Genomic DNA, 23,663 nt, shown 5'->3' on the forward strand with positions numbered 1-23,663 from the left:
ATTGATAATCGTACATCTCAAGAGTGACAGTCAAACCACAAGCTATCCCTGGACCTCCCTCGTGAGAAAGTACCTCCCTCGTAAGAAATAGGAGCACAAGGCAGCCATTCATCCCCTCAAGCCAGCTCTGCCATTCAAATGGATGTTCTTAACCTCAGCTTCACTGTCCAGCCTGTTCCCCCATAACCCTGACCTCCCAAATTTGAACTATCTATCGTAGCCCTGAATGTACTCAATGACTTTGCCTTTACTGCCCTGGGCCAGAGAACTCCAGAGATTCACCACCCTTGGGGAAGAACTTCTTCCTCATCTCAGTCCTAAATGGATCACCCCTTAATTCTGAAACCACTCCCCTTAGTTCTAGATTCACCCATGAAGGGAAACATCCTCCAAGCATCCACCTCAATCAGCTCACCACTCATTCTTCTAAATTCTGAATATGGGCACAACTTGCTCAAACTAGTCATTGGACAGTCCCTTCTTCACAAGAATCAACCTAGTGAATCTCCTCTGAACTACCTCCAGTGTAAACATATCCCTCCTTTAAAAGGAGACCTATCATCATTCAGTGACAGGAAGATACAGGCAGTAGGGGAGATGTTCCTGACTGAGGGGGAAGGTGCAGCAATTTAGGAAGGAAAGGAGGATTAGTCACATTTTCTTTAGTGGGACATTAGTAACCAGAGTCTCCTAAAGCCTTTCAATTGCTTTGTGATGGTCATCTAATTGAAGGTGGAAGACTCTTATCCCTGATAATCCAGCCCAGGCAATGCAAGTCCTATTTAAAGACAAAGTCAATCTTACTGTTTTATGCACAAGTCCATGTGTGCACAGGTGCAATGAAAATCTTACTTGCAACAGCATCACAGGCACATGGCATCTTATAAGCAGCATTCACAAGAAAAACATTAATTTAACATTTTTTTACAAGAAAGAACACATTAGAACAAAAAATGTCCATTGTAGTGCAAAATGATCAAACTGGTTAGTGTTGCTAAACTGTAGTGATTGGGGTTACGCCAGTTGGTTCAAGAACCGAATGGTTGAAGGGAAGTAGCTGTCCCTGAACCCAGTGGTGTGGGACTTCAGGCTTGTGTACCTCCTGCCCGATGGTAGCTGTGAGAAGATGGCATGGCCTGGATGGTGGGTGTTGCTTTATATAAATATATCCCCTTCCTTCCCAGACAGCTGCTTGAACATTGTGGGTTTGGAAGTTCTGAAATATCTATTCTCAGTACAAATGGATAAGTTTACAATGTGTCTCAGTAGGTAACACCATTGTCTCCAAGTCAGAGTGTGGGTTTGAGTTCCACTCCACAGAACAGTGCACAAAGATCTAGGCCAACTATCCCAGAGGTTGACTCAGAGAGTGCTGCACTATCTTCAGAGCAGGTGTTACACCAAGGCTGCACTGACCATCCTGGGCAGCTTAACATCCCACAGAATTATTTCATTAAAGGAGGAGTGAGTTCCCCCAGGTGTCCTACCCAATATTTACCCCTCATTTAGCAACAGGTTACCTAGTCATTATCACATCACTGTCCGTGGGTGCCTGTGCATAAATCAGCTGATGCGTTTCCATTACAACAGTGACATGCTTCAAAGTATTTCATTTACTGCACAAACACGTCGGACAACCCAAGAGAGAGGCAAAAGGGTGCAATAGAAATACAACCTATTCTTTAAATCCTAAGTGACACCCATCTGATGAGACCTAGCTGGAACAGCACAGTGAGATCGTCACTTTGCAACAGAAGGAAGGGCACAGTAATTAGGCTTTCCATTCTAGGACATCAGAGATGTCCTCCCTTCTCAGTAACCGGGGTTTCCCTTCCATCACCATCTATGCTGCCCTCACCCACATCTCCTCCAGTTCCCGCAAGTCTGCCCTCATGCCTCTCCCCCACCACCACACCCCCGATGTAACAGGGACAGGGTTCGCCTTGTCCTCACCTACTACTTCACGAGCCTCCGTATCCAACACACCATTCTCTGCAACTTCCGCTACCTCCAACAGGATCCTACCACCAGGCACACCTTCCCCTCAAGCCCTCTCTCTCCACTTTCCAAAGGGACTGCTCTCTCCGCGACTCCCTTGTCTACTCATCCCTTCCCACTGATAACTCCCCATGCACTTATGCCTGCAACCGCATCAAGTGCTGCACCTGTCCCTACACCTCCTCCTTCACCACCATTCAGGGCTCCAGACAATCCTTCCAGGTGAGGCAGCGCTTCACCTGCGAGTCCGAGGGTGCCATTTATTGCATCCGGTACGGCCTCCTGTACGTCGGTGAGACCCGACGCAGATTGGGTGACCGCTTCGTCGAGTACCTTCGCTCCGTCCGCCACAACAGCCAGGATCTCCCTGTGGCCACCCACTTCAATTCCACCTCCCACTCCCATACTGACATGTCTATCCACGGACTCCTCTATTGCCACGTTGAGACCAGGTGCAGGTTGGGGAACACCACCTCATATTCCATCTTGGGAGTCTCCAACCTGGGCCTCAACATTGATTTCTCTAACTTCCGGTAACCCCACCTCTTCTTTTTCCTTCCCCGCCAACTCCTTTGTCTTCCCTTATTCCTGCGGCTCCCTTCCCCCACCTTGAGGGCCAGCCCATCTCCTCTCCTCCCCCAACCTTTATTCCATGGTCCACTGCCTTCTCCTACCGGATTCCTCCTTCTTCAGCCCTTTGCCTCATCTACCCATCACCTCTCAGCTTGTTACACCTTCTCTGCCTCTCCCCTACCTTCCTTCTCTCACCTGGACTCACCTATCACCTGAACTCACTTGCCTGCGTGTGCTCCTTCCCCCTCCCCCCACCTCCTTATTCCTGCTTCTGCCCTCTTCCTTTCCAGTCCTGATGAAGGGTCTTGGCCCGAAACGTCGACTGTTTATTTCCCTCCATAGATGCTGACTGACCTGATGGGTTCCTCCAGCACTTTGTGTATTGCTCCAGATTCCAGCATCTGCAGAATTTCTTGTGTCTCCCTCATTGTAATAGCTAAATGCTATACCCTTGTGCAGTCCAAGACTGCCACAAAATTACTCAAAGATATACCATTTGCTGGGAATGTTTCTGAACTTGTGCATACAATTACCAGATAACTCAAGTAGGAGAACCTAACCAACTCCCCACAACATCCAAACAATGTCCAATGGCATTACTAGCTCATATTTCCCAAAAGAGCAACATTTTGGGGCCACCTCTAACCAGAAAGTCAATTGGATCATGTACTTGGTGTAACTACCACAGGAGGTCAGGAGACATGGCAAGGTAAAACTTGCATCCCCTCCCTTGTTCCTTTGCTCAGTAGGTTCGAAACTGTGATTCAAATGGAAACTCAGCTGCAGGAGTGTGTATTGTGGCAACTGGCCTTCTCCATCAGCTGAAAATACACCTGGCAATACATTGAGCTGCTTATAAACACCTGTACAACCTCCACCAGAGACCAACATCCAAGATGATGCCTTGTACTTTATCACATCACAAACTTCCTGAAGTTTGAAGTCCCACACCACCAGGTTCAGGAACAGCTACTTCCCTTCAACCATTCGGTTCTTAAACCAACCAGCACAACCCCAATCACCACGACAGTTTAGCAACACGATGACCATTCTGATCACTTTGCACTAAAATGGACTATATTTTATTTTGTTCTAATTGTGTTTTTTTCTTGTAAAAATTGTGTACGTTTAATTTGTTTTTCTTGTGAATGCTGCTTATCTGATGCTGTGTGCCTGTGATGCTGCTGCAAGTAAGTTTTTCGTTACACCTGTGCACACAGGTACTTGTGCACGTGCCAATAAACTCAACTTTGACATCAGACACCAGGGAGAGAACACCACATGAATACTTGGCACTTAAGAGTCAACCATATTGGTGGGACTGGAGTCACATATGAACCAGACTGGATAAGATTACAAACTTCCTTCCCTGCCCTTTGGTGTAATATCAAGGGAGCTCTGTGTTAGGCAGGACATTTAACCAGGGCTCCACCTGCTCCCTCAGGTGGGTGGGAAAACAAAGCACAGAACCAGTGAACAGTAGCAGAACAGTTATCCTTGGTTCCTGCCAACATTCAGCCTTCGCTTAACTTCACAAGAACAAGAAATCTGATCATTATTACTTTGCTCTTGGTGACAGCTTGCTTTGCACACATTAACTGCATGTTTCCTGAAAGCCCTTTGCAAACTGAGGTGTTTTTTTTTCTTGACAATCTGAAAGTTTGAAGGTGACTATAACCAATATTAACTTTTCCTTCCATTTAATTTCCAGATTTATTTCATTAGTTGAATTTAAAATCTCCAGCTGCCCTGGTGGGATTCAAACATTTGTCCGAGGGTCACCCTGGGCCAAAACTCTGGCTCCAGCCCAGTTGCTTGACCATGTCAATATCACATCCTTAATCTCTGGGCTGGATCCTCAGAGAACAGAGCACTGCCAACACCACCACACTGTCAGAATAAAATAAAGCCTTCATACTCCAATGCATTTTAGAGTATGTGCAATGTTAAAGTCATAAAATAATTATTTTACCCTTTTAAAAACAATATGCTTCCCTTGTAATGAATTGCTCATGCATTTATATAGCCTTGGCAGTTCTCTGTAAAGAGCTACTTATTGTAATGTAACACTACATTAAGCGAAATAAGCCCTGCAATCTTATCACGGTGTTCAAAACATCTGCAATGGATCTATTACAATAATGGCATTACCAGCATTTGTAAACACTAGATTGTATCAGCAGCATCAAAGCTCAATAACAATTGGAATTTATATAGCACCTTTAGCACGGTCTTAACGAGGCTGTCCATTGGAAGGTTATCGGACAAAATTTATTCGGACAGGCAATCGAAGGCTTGGTCAAAGATGTGACTGAAGGAGGATCTCAAAGAGCAGCAGAGAGGTCGAGGGAGGGACTTGCAGAGCTTGGGGCCAGCCTCCAGAATGAGGGAATGAGGAAGAGGTTGGAACTAGAAGGAACAGGGATCAGAAAGAGTTGTAAGACTTGAGCTGGCTGAGATAGGGAAGGTTGTGAACATGTCAGTGTTCAACTACAATGTCCATACAGTGGTTTGGAGACCAAAGACTGGGCTACCATCAAAAGCAAACAGGACATCCTTAAGGCTGGAAGGATAGAAGGAGAAAAGGAAAAAGGGAGAACTACCTTTATCATTGCAATCGAACAAGACTCAAGGGACAACAAACGATCTACCAGAAGAACTCAGCTAGTTGAGCAGCATCTGTGGAAGGAAAGGAATTGTCGACGTTTCAGGTCAAAACCTTGCAGGGTTTCAACCTGAAATGCCAACAATCCCACCCCCAACTGATGCTGCTCGACCCACTGAGTTCCTCCAGCAAATTGTTGTTCAGATTCCAGCATCTGCCATCTCTTGTGTCTACAAGACTCAAGGAGCAACATCCATGTCTGCATTTCCCAAACTAGGAGATGGAACCAATGGGAATGATGGAGGTAACACCCATCAAGATGGGGTTTAGTGATGCAGTAGGTCAGCAGAAGATGGTTAACCTCCAGATGCTGGGTCTGAAATCTAGAACAAAAAGTAAAATTAATACAAATAATTATCCTTTGTTTGATTCTCTCTGAATGAGAATTTCAGCTCCTCTTGTGGATGACCTCAAAACATCTTTACCTCAGCAATGTCATACAGACAGTGGCTAGTAAAGAGTACAACTTAAACAGTAAGCAGGCACAGATGCAGGAACACAGTCCCCTCTCATATAAGACAACACCTGGTATCCAATACTTTCACTACCACGGGCAGGCACGGTAGTGTAGCGGTTAGCGTAACGCGTTACAGTGCCAGCGACCCAGGTTCAATTCCAGCCGCTGTCTGTAAGGAGTTTGTACGTTCTGCCCACGTCTGTGTGGGTTTCCTCCGTGTGCTCCGGTTTCCTCCCACATTCCAAAGACATATGGGTTAGGAAGTTGTGGGCATGCTATGTTGGCGCTGGAAGCGTGGTGACACTTGCAGGCTGCCCCCAGAACACTCTACGCAAAAGATGTATTTCACTGTGTGTTTCGATGTACATGTGACTAATAAAGATATCTTAATCTCATTTTAGATTGGTTCAGCCTATACCAGAAAATCCAAATGGGCTGAATGGCCTCCATCTATGCCTCAACTGTATGATTCTATGAAAAACCCACAAAGGTTATGGGACAAGATAAAACAATCAAAAGAGCAGCCAATTAGCTCTACAAGAGAGACAAGGTATTTTGACCACTTTGGTTTTTTGGGCTTTTTTGTTCTAATTGTGTTCTTTCTTGTATAATTTATGTTTAACTTATGTTTTTCTTGTGAGTTGTTGTGTATCTGATGGTATGTGGCTGTGATGCTGCTGCAAGTTTTTCATTGCTGCTGTGCACACATGGACAATAAACTCGACTGGACCAGTTTCACTGGCAAAAGCCTATAACCAAGAAATTTAATTCACACTGGACACTAAGGGAGGTGATGACGGCACCCAGAACAAAGACGCTGGCCCCGAGGCATCCCATTACACCATGGCTGGTCTGTACCGCATCTCCAGCCACCTGCCTTGGCTCCACATCCCTTACTCTGCTTCTGAAACAAGTAGGGCCCCAACCGAGGCACCAGGTCGGGGAGGTTAACAGGAGAAGTGGCATTAACAGGAGGCACCCAAGAGCGTTGGCTAGGGACGGAAACAGTTCGCTACTGGTAGCAAGTCAGCGCAGCTGGAAAGCAAAGGTTGTGAGCACAAACCGGCAGGAGGGACCACATCTGTCTGTGATTCTCTGGAAACACCAACAGCACCCCAGGGATAGCACGGGGTATAACCCACTGATGAGGCACTCCAAGGACCATGGTCTCCCAGCTTGCTCTTCACTCCCAATCCCACTTTTCAATCAGGTGACGGGCAGCACAGCAGCTAGAGCTGGTAATTCATGGCACAAGTGACTGGGGTTCAATTCTGACCATGGGCACTGTCTGTGTGGAGTTCACACGTTCTCCCTGTGACTGCTGGATTTCCCCCGGTGCACTGGTTTCCTCCCACGTCCCAAGAGTGTGAAGATTAGTTGGTTAACTGGCTGCTGTAAATTGCCCCTGGTGTGTAGCCGAGTGGTCGAATCTGGGGGTAGTTGATGGGAATGTGGGGAAAATAAAAACAAGAATTAATTTAGGATTAGTGTAAGTGGGTGGTTGATAGTCAGCATGTACTCGATGGACCAAAGAGCCTGTTTAGTCATAGAATCATATAGCACGGAAACAGGCCCTTTGGCCCAACACATCCATGCTAACCAATGTGCCAACTTAATTTAGTCCCATTTGCCCATATCCCTCTAAACCTTTCCTATCCATGTACCTATCCAAATGTTTTTTTTTAATAATGTTATTGTACCTGCCTCAACCACTTCCTCTGGCAGCTTGTTCCATAAATGTCCCACTCTCTGTGGGAAGAGGTTGCCCAACAGGTCCCTTTTAAATCTTTCCACTCACCTCTAACCTCTGCCCTCTAGTCTTTGGTTCCCTTTCCCTGGGAAAAAGATTGTGCACATTGACCCTATCCAAGCCCCTCATGATTTTATACACCTCTATAAGGTTACCCCTCAATCTCCTACACTCTATGGAATGAAGTCCCAGCCTGTCCAACCTCTCCCTATAACTCAGGCCTGCTTCCTGGCCAGATTCTTGTGAATCTTTGCACTCTTTCCAGCTTAATGACGTCTTTCCCATGACAGGGTAACCAAAACTGAACTCCGTTCTGTGCTGTATCTCTCTATCACTCAAAGTGCTTGCTACTTGCATCTTAAAGTTGTTATTATTCTGAACTTCCTGCTCCCTCTTGCTGTGTGTGACAGAGCTAAGCATTCTCACAGTGCTTCAGAAGAAGGAATCAGATGCCCTGGGCAGTGTTTTACCGTGTTGTCTAACTGGGCAGTGTTGGTGATCACATTCAACCCCAGCCTCTCCAGAATCCCTCATCCCATGGAAGGATGTAGGAAAATCCCAAGGAGACATTCACAGAGCAGCAGGGAAGCTGGCCCAAGTGGCCTCACCAAATTACTACCGGTCAACGTCACTTAAAGAAATAACTACCCTGCCAACACAAGACTTGGAAGGTTCAACAATGCAGACACCATGGCAGGCAATTTGTGTATAGCAAGCTTCCACAAAGAATAAAATAAATGGAAAGCCACAGTCTATTTCCCCCGTGGCAGGAGAGTCTAAAACTAGAAAGCATAGGTTCAAGGTGAGAGGGGAAAGATTCAAAGGGGACCCAAGAGACAACTTCTTCACGCAGACTGTGGTCAGTATATGGAACAAGCTGCCAGAGGAAGTGGTTGAGGCAGATACAATTACAACATTTAAAAGACATTTAGACTGGTACATGGACAGGAAAGGTTTAGAGAGATATGGGCCAAACACAGGGAAGTAGCACTCCCTCAGGTAGACGACTTGGTTGGCATGGACAAGTTGGATTAAAGGACCTGTTTCCATGCTATACAACTCTAAGACTCTGTGCTAAAGACCAGATGCATTAGTGATGTTTATTCAGAGACAAATATTGGCAGGATAGACACCATATCTCAGGATCTTTCAGATCTGCCCAAGAGATCATCTCATTGATTAACATCTCATCAAATGACCACACCACTGACAGCATGCTCCCTCAGGATTGTCTGTCCATGTTTTTATTTCACCCCCACCCAACACAATATGGGCAGTACACACATGGAGGATTACAAACAAGCACCTTCCAAAATGCAGAAGTCAACCGGACTGAATCTTCAGCCAAACCCCTGACAGTTCCCATCTTGGGATGCAAGTCCTTGGCTCCCTGAAAGTGGCACACATATAGAAAGGGTGGTCTAGGTGGTATACAGCATACTTGCCTTCATCAATCAGGGCATTGAGTATAAAAGCTACAAAGTCATGGTGCAGCTATATAAAACTTTGGTCAGGCTATACTTGGAGTATTGTGTGCAGTTCTGGTGGCCACATTACAGCAAGGATGTGGAGGTTTTGGAGAGGGTGCAGAAACGGTTCACCGGGATGTTGCCTGGTTTAGAGAGTATCAGCTAAATGGAGAGGTTGGACAAGCTTGGGTTGTTTTCATTGGAGCGTCGGAGGCCGAGGCATGACCTGATAGAAGTTTATAAAATTATGGGAGGCATAGACAAGGTAGATAGACTACGTGCAGGAAGGAGGCTTTAGTTAAAATTGGCGGTATTCTCGGCACAGACATTGTTGGCCATTCCTGCGTTGTACAGTTCTGTGATCCATGTTCCAATATATTGTAATGCAGCGAAGTATTCCTAAAATACACCACACACTGCAATAAACAATTCAGTTGGATTCCCAGAATCAAATTCAACACATCAGCTGAGGAAAGTTTGCAGTACATAAACTTCAGGGAGAGTTGGGATAAAAAAAAACAATTTAATCAAGGACTTTGCTGCGTTATTATAAACATTTGACTCTGGCCTCTGCCCAGAGCCGTACACAAGGTTGGCAGGGTAATGGAGGAAAAACCCGAATTAGATAACATGTTTCACATCCCATTCACTACATTCCAAAGTGCTTTACAGCCAAGGATGTACTTTTGAAACATTGCCACTGCTGTAAGGCAGGAAATACAGCAGCCAATTTGCACACAGCAACTTCCCACAAACACTAATGTGATTACCACCAAATTATCTCCTTTAATGACGTTGAAGAACAACCAGTCAGGCCTCTGCAGTGAACTCCCCTGCTCTCTTCCTCAAAGGGGATCTTTAACGTCCATGTGATGGGGGCTGATGGAACCTCTATTTAGAGCCACACTGGGAAACGGTACGTCAACACTGCTGCTCTCCTTCAGTACAACACCTGTAGTGTTAGCTTAGCCTTTTTTTCACTCAGGGTCTCTGGGGCATGATTTGAACTCTCAATCTTCTGCACCTCAGAGGAATCGACCAAGTCTACCAAACCCATGCCGAACATCAAAAACTCATTTACATTAATCCTACACGAATTGTATTTTCCCCACAATCCCATCAACCCCTCCGGATTCTACCACTCACCAACATACTGGGGGCAAGTTACACCGTCCACTTAACCTGTCAACTGGCACATCTGATGGTATAGGAGGAAAGCAGAGCACTGTGGGGAAAAGCATATGGCCACAGGGAGAGCACATAACTCCGCACAGACACACCGGAGATCGGGACTAAACCCGGGCTACTGGAGCTGTGAGGCAGCGGCTCTGTGTCGCCACAGAGGCAAAAGGGTTACTAGCTGAGTCACTGCCAAGGAAGGGTCACTCTCTCCAGTGACACGGGGTAAAAATAATCACCATCACATAAAAATCACTCAGGCATAGCAAGTAATTAGGGCAAATGAAGCATTGACCTTCACTGCAAGGTAGTTGGAATGCCGGAGGAAGGAAGTTTGCTGCCACCTTCCAGGGTGCAGGACATTCATTTAAATCCTGGTTGACCAACGTGGACCAAACAGTCTAAAAACAAAATGATTAAAAAATCCATCCACCTCTACTACTAAAGATCACAAGACCACTTTAAAATACCCTTTCAAAACAAAAGGCTCTGAGATGAAGCTGCCACTCTGGACCTGACCGGGAGTACTGTGCACAGTTCAAGCCATCTTACTTAAGGAAAGATTTACTTACTCCAGAGATGGTTCACCAGATTAGTTCTAGCAATCAACAGATAACCTTATGAGGAAAGATCAAGCAGAATGGGCCTACACACGTGTGGTTGAGAGGGATAAGTGGTGATCTTACTGAAACCCACGAATCTGAGAGGACTTGGCAGCTTAGATGCTTGGAATATAGACAAAGAACCACCCAGGAACAGGCCCTTCAGCCCAAAATGTCTGTGCTGAACACAATGCCAAATTAAACTAAATCTCTTCTGCCTGCACATGATCCGTATCCCTCCTTTCCCTGCATCTTCAGGTGTCTAAAAGCCTCAAATGCCACTTCTACCACTTCCCCTGCAATACATTTCAGAAACTTAACGCTCTCTGTGTAAACAAAGACTTGCCCCACACACCACCTTTAAACTCCCCCCCCCCCCCACCTTAAACGCATGTCCTCTAGTATTTGACATTTCTACCCTGGGGTAAAGACTCTGTCTACCCTCTCTCTGCCTCTCAATTTTATAAACTTCTATCAGGTCTCTCTTCAGCCTCCAACGCTCCAGAGAAAACAACCCAACTCCCTGTGCTTAAAGGATATTTCCCCTTACAGGGGTCATTGAGAACTAGGAATCATAGCTTCAGGATAAGACAGACAAGACCATAACAGAGATGAGGAATTATTTTCTCTCAAGAGTTGTGAATTGTTGGAATTATCTACCCCAGAGGGATGTGGAGGCCCAGTTATTAAAGGTATTCAAAATGTAGGATACTCAGATTTTAGACCATAAAGAAGTCAAAACTAATAAGGAACAGGCAAGAAGAGTGGCACTGAGGCCAGGCTCAGATCAGCCATGATTTTATGGAATGTGGGAGAGACTCGATGGGCTGAATGGCCTGCTTGTGCTCCTGTTTCTTGTGTCATCATGTAATTCAGTAAACGCACAAGAACTAGCAAACTTGTCTTTACACAGAGCCTGATTCATTGCCAGATATGTTCTTTGACTTGAGGGCAAACAGCAGTCGTTTTCCCGAAGTGAGTTACCCCAATGAGAAGTGAACAACAAAATAGCAGCATACCAATTTGACACACAAGAGCTTAGCACAAGCCCAGCAGCAGCCTGATAGGCTGAATGGGGCAACGTTAGGATGGCCACCCTAATGCAGGGACCCATCTTCTGTCAGTGTACAGCACAGGCAAGGCAGACTCCATCCCTGGACACCATCCTCTCAAAAGGAATCCTCGGAACTGCGGCCAACTTCCCTCCCTCCTTCCACAGCCCAAGGACATGCAGCACTTTTCAGCACCTCCATCGCAACTCCCACAACCCCAGACCATTGAGTGGCCAATGAACCAGCTCTAAAGTGCAGCCACTGGACATTTTATGGCAATTTAGACACAGCAAGCTCCCACAAACTGCAACTGGATTACCCAAATTTAGTGATGCCGATTGGTGGATAAATATTGGCCAGGACACAGCACTCAACTCTTATTGCCATGGATTCTGGGGCAGCACTTACAATTCTGAAACAGCACCTCTGGAGAGATTAGACAACCCAAGAGGTACGAGAGATCACACCCAAAGCCGCATACCCAGCACGTTTGCCTTTCTCGACTGCCCTCAGTCATTTGCCTCTGCTCAAACTCCTCCAGACCGATCATCTCCCTCTTTCAGACGGCGCTGACAGTAACTGTGTCACCTGGACAACCTCAGCCTCCACCCCATCACAGACACACCCACTGCCCTCCCACTCAGAGCTCATCAGCCCGAAACATTAACCATTTCCCTCACCACAGATGTAACCAAGTAACTCCAGCCTTTTCTACTTTTAACACTTCCTCCACCAGTGAGACTTACCGAGGCAGTACACCAGAAGATCTCAGAATCCTGTTCAATGAAGCCCTCTCACAACAACACACATCTGCAAATTACCTCAATAAGTGGCAAAACATTCAGTTCTTGGACCAGATACCCACAGATCCCTGAAGGTCATAGGACATGTAGACAAGGTGGCAGGGGGAAGCCTGGCTTCACTGGCTAGGGCACAGAATGCAGGAGCAGGGAGGTCATGCTAGGAATGTACAAGCCAGCAAGATCCAGCCTTTCTGGTGAAAGCTCTACAGCAAATAAAACCCAATGAAAACAAGAGGAGGAAGAGTAGGATGTAGAAGTAGGCCACTCAGCCCCTCAAACCTACCCCACCATTCAATACAATCCTGGCCGATTGGTCCAAGTTGCCTCTTCTGTGCCAGTTCCTCATTGCCCTCAATTCCCTGATCTTTCAAAAATTTAATCAAGAACTAGAGGACACAGGTTGAAGGTGAGAGGGGAGAGATTTAATAGGAACCTGAGGAGAACTTTTTCCACCCAGAGGGTGGTCCATATATGGAATGAGCTGCCAGAGGAAGTGGTTGAGGGTGGTACATGAACAATATTTAAAGGGTACATAGACAGGCACATGGATAGGAAAGGTTTAGAGAGACATGGGCCAAATGCAGGCAAATGGGACTAGCTTAGATGGGCATCTTGGTCGGCATGGATCTGTTGGGCTGAAGGGCCTGTTTCCATGCTACGTGACTCCATTTTAAACACCTCCAGTGATTTAGCCTCCTCAATCCTCTGGGGCAGAGAATTCCAGAGATTCACCGCCCTGTGTGAGAAGAAGTTCCTACAGTCCTCAGCCTTAATGATAGTCCCCTTAACCTGTAACCATGACATCACAAGCCACTCCTTTTTAAGGAGATGGGGTTGACCCAGGGATTCCCAGGGTCTGTGAACAGCCCATCAGTTGGAGAAACTATGTTAAGTCAGTCCATTTTTATTTACATTTCATTTCTTGTGAATTTTTTTTAAACTAAATTACCTCAATATCTTTAAAGCATTCAGAACCCCCTTGAAGCTTTGGCACCATCCCTTCCTCCACCCAAGGGGTTTGGAAACCTCTGGCCTAAACCACAACAAGAGCTCCAGATGCAGTTCTGGTCACCACAACACAGGAGAGGGTGCAGAAAGGGTTTACCAGGGCTGAGGGACTTTGTCTGGGGAGAAGGGAGAGGCTAGGCTGGGCTTGTTACAAAGGAAACTCAGAGGAGGTTTAATGTGGAATTGGATGTGGGGCCCAGAGATCTCCTTTAATGTTGAGATCACTGCCTAGGGTGTACGTTTAAGTTCATCGATAGAAGGATTCAAAGGCAATTGAGGAAAAAAGCTTTTTAAAAAACACAAGAAGTTAGCTTTGTAAGAGTAGTAGAGACCACTATACTCGACACAATCAAGAAGTATCTGGCCAAGTTAATGAAATGCTGCACAATGAGAACTGTGAAATGGTATCGGCCAAACAGGCAGCACTGCAGGTTGTGCTGCTGCCTGATAGATCCAGTGCCTTGGGTTCGATCCCGACCTTGGGTGCTGTCTGTGTGGAGTTTGCACATTCTCCCCGTGACCATGTGGGTTTCCCCCCCGGGTGCTCCGGTTTCCTCCCACATCCCAAAGATATGTAGAGTTGGTGGGTTAATTGGTCCCTAGTGTGTAGGTGGGTGGCAGAAGAATTGCGGCTGTCAACGGGCATGGGAGGGAGAAACTGTTAAAGGGAATGGGATTGCTTCAAACATAGCACAGGAACAGGCCCTTCAGCCCACGATGCTGTGCCAAACTAATTAAACTAGTAATGAAATGCCTAACTAAACTAACCCCTTCTACCTACACAATGTCCACATCCTTCCATTCTCTGCACATTCAGGTGCCCATCTAAGAGCCTCTTAAATCCTCTATCGTATCTGCCTCCACCACCACCCCTGGCAGCGCATTCCAGGCACCCTCCACTGTGTAAAAAACTTGCCCCGCACATCTCCTTTAAACTTACCCCCTCTCACCTTAAATGCATGACCTCTAGTATTAGACATTTGAACCCTGAGAAAAAGACAACGGGCTGTCTACTCTACTACGTCTCTCATAATCTTATAAACCTCTCTCAGGTTTCCCCTCAGCCTCTGCCGCTCCAGAGGAAACAATCACAGTTCATCCAACCTCTCCCTCATAGCACATACCCTCTAAACCAGGCAAGATCCTGGTGAACCTCTTTCTGCACCCTCTCCTCCAAGAGCTGGGATTGACTCAGTGGGATAAATGGCTTCATTTAGCGCCTATATACCTAGCTTTCCAGCTCAGCAACTGGATCCCATTTGTTATTTACAATGCTCAGAATAATACTCACCACCGAATGTAGGATTTTCAGTTCTCTGATTGAACCACACACTTATGGCCTGTTGTAACTGAGCCGCCTCTCTCCTCGAGTCACATCATAACCTCAGTACCTCCCCCCATTCAAATACTTATCTGTTTCTCCCTTAAAAAGGTGCAATATTCTCCACCTCTGCCCTGCAGCACAGAACCCACACTCCATCACTGCCCCTCCATAAAAGATCAGAGAGAAAATATCCACAATGCATTTGTGAGCAGGATAGGACTCTGCACGTGCAATTCTAATTCAGCTGCTCAGATCCACTGTGTGCTTCACAAAGGGCAATGAGTCCACATTCCCTGGCACAAAGGTTTCACGTTTCCAGTTTAATGGAGACAAGAGACTGCAGACACAGGAATCTGGAGCCACAAACAATCTGCTGGAGGAACTCAGTAGGTCGAGCTGGGGGGAAAGAACTGTCGACATTTGGGTCGAAACCCTGCATCAGGACTGAGAGGGGAAGGATCTCCCCTCTCCAATCTTAGTCCTGATGCAGGGCTTCAACCTGAAACCCTTTCTTGTTTATGTGGAGAGTCCAGCTGCCCAAATGTGCTTCAACCGCTCATGGATTTGAGGACGTGCTTTTAATTTTGAGGGGAGGCTTCACCAGAGAAAACACTCCATGTACAAAGAGTCCGTCGCTTATTCAGAGGAGCAACACGGTGGCAGAGCCACCAGAGCTGCTGCCTCACTGCTCCAGCGACCCAGGTTTGATCCCGACTGTGTGGAATTTGCACGTTCTCCCTGTGGCAGTACAGATTTCCTCCAGATGCTCCAGTCTCATCCCACATCCGAAAAACAGGAGTTGGTAGGTTAGACAGCAACAAACAATCTGCTGGAGTTAGTAGGTTAACTGGCCACTGCAAGTCATATTTTGAGGTCTGGAGTTAATTATATGCCAGGCCTGGTAAGGTTACTGAAGGACAGAATTGAACCCAATTGTTTTAATGACTAAAAGAAATATAAAAATGACAATTCACTAGTATCTTGGTTGCCATAACTGACAATAGTTCTTTAATTCCAAAACTTATTTACTTGTATTTAAGTACACCAGCTGCAATGGTGGGATTTGAATTCATGACTTTTGGATCAAAAGGTCCAGACTTCTGGATACCAGTCAAGTAACATAACCACTACACTACCATATCCTATGGACAATGCCCGACACCATTTTGCTGGGTGTTTCCCTCCGTGTCATAAGCCAACGTTTATCCTCAAATACAACGTCACCAGAAAGCAGATTATCTGGTCGTTATCTGACGGCTGTTTACAGGAGGGGTGTGCATGCAAAACGGTTGCTAATTTACTGAGTAACAACAGTGGACTACACTTTTTTAAAAAAAAGGCCTTTCACTGGCTGTAAAGCACTTTGGAATGCCCAAAAAGTGGGGAGAAATGAACTGCAGAAATTCTGATATCAGAAGGCAGTGAAACAATGCAGTAAAAAGAAAAGCAATGGGTGAACTCACAACTCCACCTACCTAGTCTAAATTGGTAATCCAAGCGTCATAGTCAGAGTAATACAGCACAGAAACAGGCCCTTCAGCCCAACTTGCCTACCTGAGCTAGTCCCATTTGCCTGCATTTGGCCCATATCCTACTAAACCTTTTGTATCCATGAACCTGTCTAAATTTCTTTTAAACATTGTAATTGTACCCACGCCCTCCACTTCCTCTGACAGCTCGTTTTACATACTCACCAGCATCTCTGTGGAAAAACTTGCCCTCGGGTCCCCTTTAAATCTTTCATCTCTCACCATAAACCTATGCCCTCTACTTTTAGACTCCCCTACCTTGGAAAAAAAAGACAGACTATTCATCTTATCCACACCTCTCATGATTTTAATTACCTCTACAAGGTCACCTCTCAGCCTCCTATGCTCCAGGGAAAAAGCCCCAGCCTGTCCGGTCTCTCCTTATAACTCAAGTCCTCCAGTCATGGTAACATTCTTGTGAATCTTCTCAGCACCCTTTCCAGCTTAATGACATCGTTCCAATAGTTTGGTGACCAGAACTGCCCACAATACTGCAAGTGTGGTCTCAGCAATGTAACAGGACATTCCAACTCTTGTGCCCATTGCCCTGACTGATGGAGGCAAGCTGCCAAACATTCTTCACCACTCTGTCTATCTTTGTCTCCACTTTAGGGAGCCACGTAGGTCCCCCTGTTCTACAACACTCTCCAGTGCCCTGTCACTTACTGTGCTGGTCCTACGCAGGTTTAACTTACCAAAATGCAACTGCTTGCACTTGCCCAAGTTAAATTCTACTTGCCATTCCTCGGCCCACTTTCCCAGTTGATCTACATCCTGTCGTAACTTTAGATAACTTTCTTCACTGTCCACTATAACAGATTGGTGTCACTTGCAAACTTACCAACCATGCCAACTAAATTCTCAACCAAATCATTTTATAGATGAGAAACAAGTGGACCCAGCACCAATCCCTGTGGCACACCACTGGTCCCAAACCTCCAACCTGAAAAGCAACCCTCCACTGCCAACCTCTGACATCGCACCAAGCCCATTCTGTACCCAGATGGACAGCTCACCCTGGATTCCAAGTGATCTCGGGCTTTTCTGCATCGTGGCTTTGCACAGTCTGCGTGAAACACCAAAAGATGCTGGGTGACTGGATCTGTGACTGAGATCCCAACAGTTCTGTACACTTGTACCTTCTTACCCAAACCATGCTGAGTAGTCATGGTACTCTTCGTCCTCCTGTCCGAACACACCCCTGGTACGTCAAAAGAGGCATTAGCTTGGGCCACACGTTTCTGTGGCAAGAACCTGAGACAAACCACCACTCTTCTGATATACCAGGAAACTGGCGCGAACCTCTGCTCACTGATGATGTGTCCACCACAATGAACCGCACCGTGGCTCACTGTGCAGAGGCTGCCCATGAGGGTCAGGGGAATGTGAAAGCCTGGACGACCAGACTCAAAATCAGCTTTTTCCCCCACTGCTGTCAGACTTCTGAATCAATCACCTGTGTCACACGCCCTCCCCAGTGGAGCTGCCACATCCTCGAACCTTAATTCTACCCCCTCCATTATTGTCACTGTAGCATTTCTCTTTGCACTACCTCAGTTTGCACTACTGTACTTTGCACCATTGTTTTTTTTTTGCACTTGTTGCTACATTTATTGCTGTATTTATTACTTACTACCATGTACACTGTTTACTCAGAGCTTCACACGAGCAAGGAATTTCATTGCACCCTGGTGTATATGACAGTAAACTAATCTGAACCTGAATCAGCGCTGAGATGCAAGGCTCAGACTGCAGCATGGCTGGCACAGTGATTGTGGGGACTGGCAGTACCTGCTCCACATGTTAAGCCCTCGCTCTCCCTTTGTTTGCCTGCACAGCCCTCCCTGACCACTACACTCGAAACACCCAACTAGCCTGTATGAAGCAGGGAGGCTTCTTTGTGATATGGTGGGGCTCTAACTAATCAGGCTTTCGTCTGACAATCAAATAAACATTTTCAAGTGATTGAGAACCCAACACGAGGTGACATGCAAGACCAGAGGATTCAGGCTGTGCCAATCCACGAAGCAGGTTGTGTCAGAACTCACATACAACACACCAAGGTTGAGGCCTGAGCCCCACCCTCACCGCCGGGGAGCTGCACACCTCACCCCAGCCCTCACAGGCAGCCACTCCACAACAAGCCATGGGTGATTCATTGCTGACTTCGTGCCAGGTTCCATCAGTGTGTTGCCTCAGGAAGGCAACAGCTTTCAAGGATCCAGACCATGCCATCTTCCCGCAGCTACCATTGGGCATGAGGTACAGAAGCCTGAAGTCCCACACCACCAGGTTCAGGAACAACTACTTCCCTTCAACCATTCAGTTCTTGAACTGACCTGCACACCCTAACCCTACCTCAGCAACAGAACACTATGGACCACCTCTTGCACTGCCACGAACTTCTCTGACTGCATCTTTGCTTTTTGCACTAACATCTTGTTTCACAGGGTCCTTTTTACCATCACTTCATTGTTCTGCTCCTGTTTACATCAACAGTGCTGAGGTCAAGAGGGTTGAGAGCTTCAGGTTCCTAGGAGTGAACGTCACCAATAGCCTGCCCTGGACCAACCACGTAGACAAGAGGCAATGTGAGAGACCAGAGGATTCAGGCTGTGCCAATCCATGGAGCAGGTGGTCCAGAACCCACACGCACTGTTGTAACTAAGGCCCATCTCTCAGCGCCAGGGCCAAGAAAACTCACCAGCGCCTCTACTTCCTCAAGACATTTGGCACATCCCCTTTGACCCTCACCAATTTTTAATTGATGCACCATTGAAAGCATCCTATCCAGATACATCAACTGCTCTGCCCATGACAGCAAGAAACTGCAGAGAGCTGTGGACACAGCTCAGCACATTATGGAAACCAGTCTCCCCTCCATGGACTCTGTCTACACTTCTTGCCGGCTGGGTGAAGCAGCCAGCATACTCAAAGACCCCACTCACCCTTGACATTCTCTCTTCTCCCCCCTCCCATCAGGCAGAAGGTACAAAAGCCTGAAAGCACGTACCACCCAGGCTCAAGGACAGCTTCTATCCCGCTGTTATAAGACTATTGAACGGTTCCCTAGTACAATAAGATGGACTCTTGACCTCACGATCTACCTTGTTAGGACCTTTTGCACCTTTTTGGTGTACCTGCACTGCACTTTATTCTGCATTGTTATTGTTTTCCTTTGTACTACTTCAATACACTGTTGTAATGAATTGATCTATATGAATGGTATGCAAGACAGGTTTTTCAATGTACCTCAATGCACGTGACAATAACAACCTAATTTAAATGTGTATAATTTATGTTCTGTGTGTTGTCTGTAACTACGTGCCTGTGAGGTTGCTGTAAGCAAGATTTTCATTGTACCTGTACCTCACCATACTTGTGTTCAGGACAATAAAGTTGACTCGATTCGACTCAACTCATTCTTGGGATTGCACACTGATCATTAAATGTGGTCCCAGTGCAGACACACACACACCTTAGAAAGGCATCACCTCAGTGAGGAGTTATCCCAATGGTACCAGGAGAGGAGTTCCATTACACAGACTCCCTTTTTAATTGATTTGATGGGATCTGCACAACATTGACAACATCAGCATTTATTGCCCATTCCTACCTGCCTTTGGGAAGGTAGGGTATCAGCTCCTTGAACCAGTGAGCTTCCTCTGGTACAGGTACCCCCACAGCACCACTGCACTAGAAGCTCTGTGACCCAGACCCAGTAATGCAGCAGCAGCCACCGAGGAGTCTGATGTTGTTCTCCTTGGAACAAAGGAGGTCTAGATGAGACTTAGAGGTGCTCAAAAATATGGGAAGGCTTTCTTGTGGAGTAGAAAGGGAGAATCTGTTCCCAGTGGCAAGAAGTAACAAGGCCATAAAGATGCAAGATAATTGGCAAAGAGCACAGCAGGGAGTGGTGTAGAGAATTTTTCTATGCAGAGTTGTTACTGTCTGGAATGTGCTGTCTGAAATTTGGCGGAAGTAAACTCAACACAACTTTCAAAAGAAAATTAGATTAATACAGCACAGAAACAGGCCCTTCAGCTCAACTCGTCCATGCTGACCAAGATTCCTGTCAAAGTTAGTCCCATTTTCCCACATTTGACCCATATTCCTCTATACCTTTCCTATCCATGTACTTGTCCAAGTATCTTTTAAATGTTGCCATTGTACCTGCCTCAACTACTTCCTCTGGCAGCTCGTTCCATATATGCAACATCCTTTGCATGAAGAAGTTGACCCTCCAGTCCCTCTCACCTTAAGCCTATGCCCTCTAGTCTTTAGTTCCCTTTCGCCAGGAAAAGGACTGTGTGCATTCAACCTACCCATGTCCCTCATGATTTTATACACCTCTATAAGGTCACTCCTCAGTCACCTACGCTCCATGGACTTAAAATATTCTTTATTTTAAAAGGTGGACTGTTGGAAATTGTAAGGACGTGGTACCTGTTTCAGACCAGCTGTGAAGGAATAATGGGCCATTTCTTCTTTGATTTGTTCATGGAGGGATTCCTCACAAGGACAGAAGTCATTACCCATCCCTAAACCACTTTAAAGCTTGTCAGGACACCTCACAGAGCAACTAAGAGCAGGCAGGGAAGACCCCATGCAAATGGTGAAAGAAAGCAGTCAAATACAGATCTCATCCACAAGATCACTGTGAACTTGGGAGTCAGATACAAGTTATAAGGTTGCTTGACTTCCTCTCCTAAAGAAACAGGATGTTTTCCTGAATAAAAAAAAAGACATCCCAGTAGTTTCATGGTTAGCACTACTGACAGTAGCTTTTATTCCAAGTTTATTTAATTAACTGAGTTTAAATTTCCCAGGATTTGAACTCGAGTCTTGCCATCACTAGTCCGGGCCTCCGTTTACTGGCCCAGCAACGTATACATTGTGCTACCAGTGCATTCTGGGGTCTCCTCTCTACGTCGTACGAATGCTTTTAAAAATAAAGATTTGTCTGAGCTGGAATTCTTTTTCAGAGGGCATGTTTTGAGCTGAAGGGAAGGGAACTACTAAAACTGACAGCACCTACCCCAGCAGATAAAAATAACCAATGACATTGGGGGATACACACATTACCATTCCTCCTATGTGGGGATAGGAAAACACATTCAAACTCCACCTTCCACATCACAACAGTAACAACACTCCAAAGTGTTTACTTAGGCTCAAAAGATAGGTGACTTAATTTCTTGTTACTTGTAAAAGTAAAAACCAGTGAGGCAGACCCACTCCATTTTAACTTTGGGAACCCAAATCTCCACAGAACAGCAGATGTTGTCTGTGGGATGAACAGTGTGTAGAGGGACCGAACTCCCCTGAGACCGCTTGTACAACTCCTGAACAGGTGAGCCACAAAGAATTGCAACCCCCCCTTCACCAAGATATGAAGAATTTAAAGCACTGTGATCGAGTTTGTTTTTTCTCTATGTTGGCATATTTAGTACATTAAATTGGACCTTTAGTAACATTAGTACTTCAATTAAAAACAGAAAATGCTGGAAATACTCAACAGGTCAGGCAGCATCTGTAGAGAGAGGAAGAGAGTTAATGTTTCAAGTCAATGACCTATCATTAGAACAGTTAAGATGAAAGGTCACTGACCTGAAACGTTAACTGTTTCTCTCTCCATAGATGCTGCCTGACCTGCTGAGTGTTTCTAGTATTTTCTGTTTTTATTTCTGATTTCCAGTATCTGAAGTCTTATTTTAGCTTTGCGTACTTTAATACCTCCCAATATTTGGAGGAACCAGTCCTTATCTTTGCGTTTTTAAATCTTTTCTCAGACATGTTCCACTGTAAGAATTTAGGTTAAATCAATACAGCCCCAGGTTCTATGACCATAATTAACTTCATGTGACCTTTTCAATGGAATCTTCCAAAAAACAAAATGACTGTTTTGAAATAATTTCAACAGGTTAAAACTGAACTTCTGTGTACAATTAAAGGAACATGTATACTCCTCAAAACCAAACCCTCCACACTTACAGTATATTCAATACTCACACATTTAGTTCTCTAGGTTTGTGCCTCATTGCATTGGGACAGCTCTAGAATAATACACACTTCTTCAATTAAATGCTATGCTTGGAAACAAAACTTGTACTGTATCACTACTGCTCTGTGCCTGTGATGCTGCTGCAAGTAAGTTTTTCATTGCACCTGTGCACACATGTATAAATAAACTCGACTTGACTCCCATTTCTTTACAACGGAGTTGGTCACAGTTAGAATTTGCTTGTGACCAAGTTCCTCTCTCACTCTTATGCTAAGAGAGGGGGCCATACTGAATGTTGACTGGAAAATCATATTCAAAAGTTCAGTTGCTTTAAGTGCAGCCAACCAAATATAACACCCATGTTGCATACATCATGCAAAAAGGACTAGGTTTTCCAAGATGTTATCTAATCATTTAGTTGCACCTCAAAAAGATGCAAAATGTTCAAGAAGCATGCAGTTTAAAACAAAAACTACACTTCCAACAACACCTTACAAGTCATTCTAAAGAAAACTGCCTGAAGTAGTTGCTCAGGTAGTTTCCACATAGATTCTGTATTTTTATGATCTCTCCCAGTCCTCAAACGTTGCACAAATTGTTGTGAAAAACTGTCACGACTTGATCTGCCTCATGCAAGCTTCAAGCCTGGCCTTTTCTTTCCATATCTCCTCTCCACCACCATCTTAACTGTCTGTCAAGGATGATTGTCCAAATAACTACAATGCAATTTTAAATTCAGCTATAAAAATAGCAAGTATGGACCCTTGCATTAATACAGTAAAACATCCCAGGATACTTCATAGATACATTAACAAAATTTGATATTAGGCAATATCAGTATGTGACCAAAAGCTCAAAGAGGTAGGTTTTAGGGACAGTCTCTATGGGAAGAGAGACTGGCTGGTTTAGTGAGGAAATTCCAGGGCTTCTGGCCCCAGCAGCTGAAGGTACAACCTCCAACTGTAGAGCAAATAAATTCAGGAATGCTTGAAGTCAGAATTAGAGGAGCACCAAGATCCAAGTGGGTTGAAGGGCTGGAGATGTTTATGGAGAGATGGAGGAATTTGAAAACAAGGTGGAGAATTTTTTTTTAAAAAATGCAGGCATCACCAAACAGGAAGCCAGAGTTAGTCAGTGTGCACGAAGGCATTGCCAGTGTGGAACTCTGGGCAAGTTAGCAGGAGGTCAACAGAATTTTGGAAGAGTTCACAGGCCATACAGGGTAAAGAGCCTTGGCAAAAGTACAGTAG

The 23,663-nt window shown here is 45.5% G+C and overlaps 1 protein-coding gene across 1 annotated transcript in view; it reads right to left on the reverse strand.

Moving 5' to 3' along the window:
- The window catches only part of zswim8 (zinc finger, SWIM-type containing 8), a 198,279-nt gene that overhangs the window by 172,749 nt on the left and 1,867 nt on the right, over window positions 1-23,663 (reverse strand).

This window comes from Pristis pectinata, chromosome 30 (assembly GCF_009764475.1).
Source record: "Pristis pectinata isolate sPriPec2 chromosome 30, sPriPec2.1.pri, whole genome shotgun sequence".
NCBI lineage: Eukaryota > Metazoa > Chordata > Chondrichthyes > Rhinopristiformes > Pristidae > Pristis > Pristis pectinata.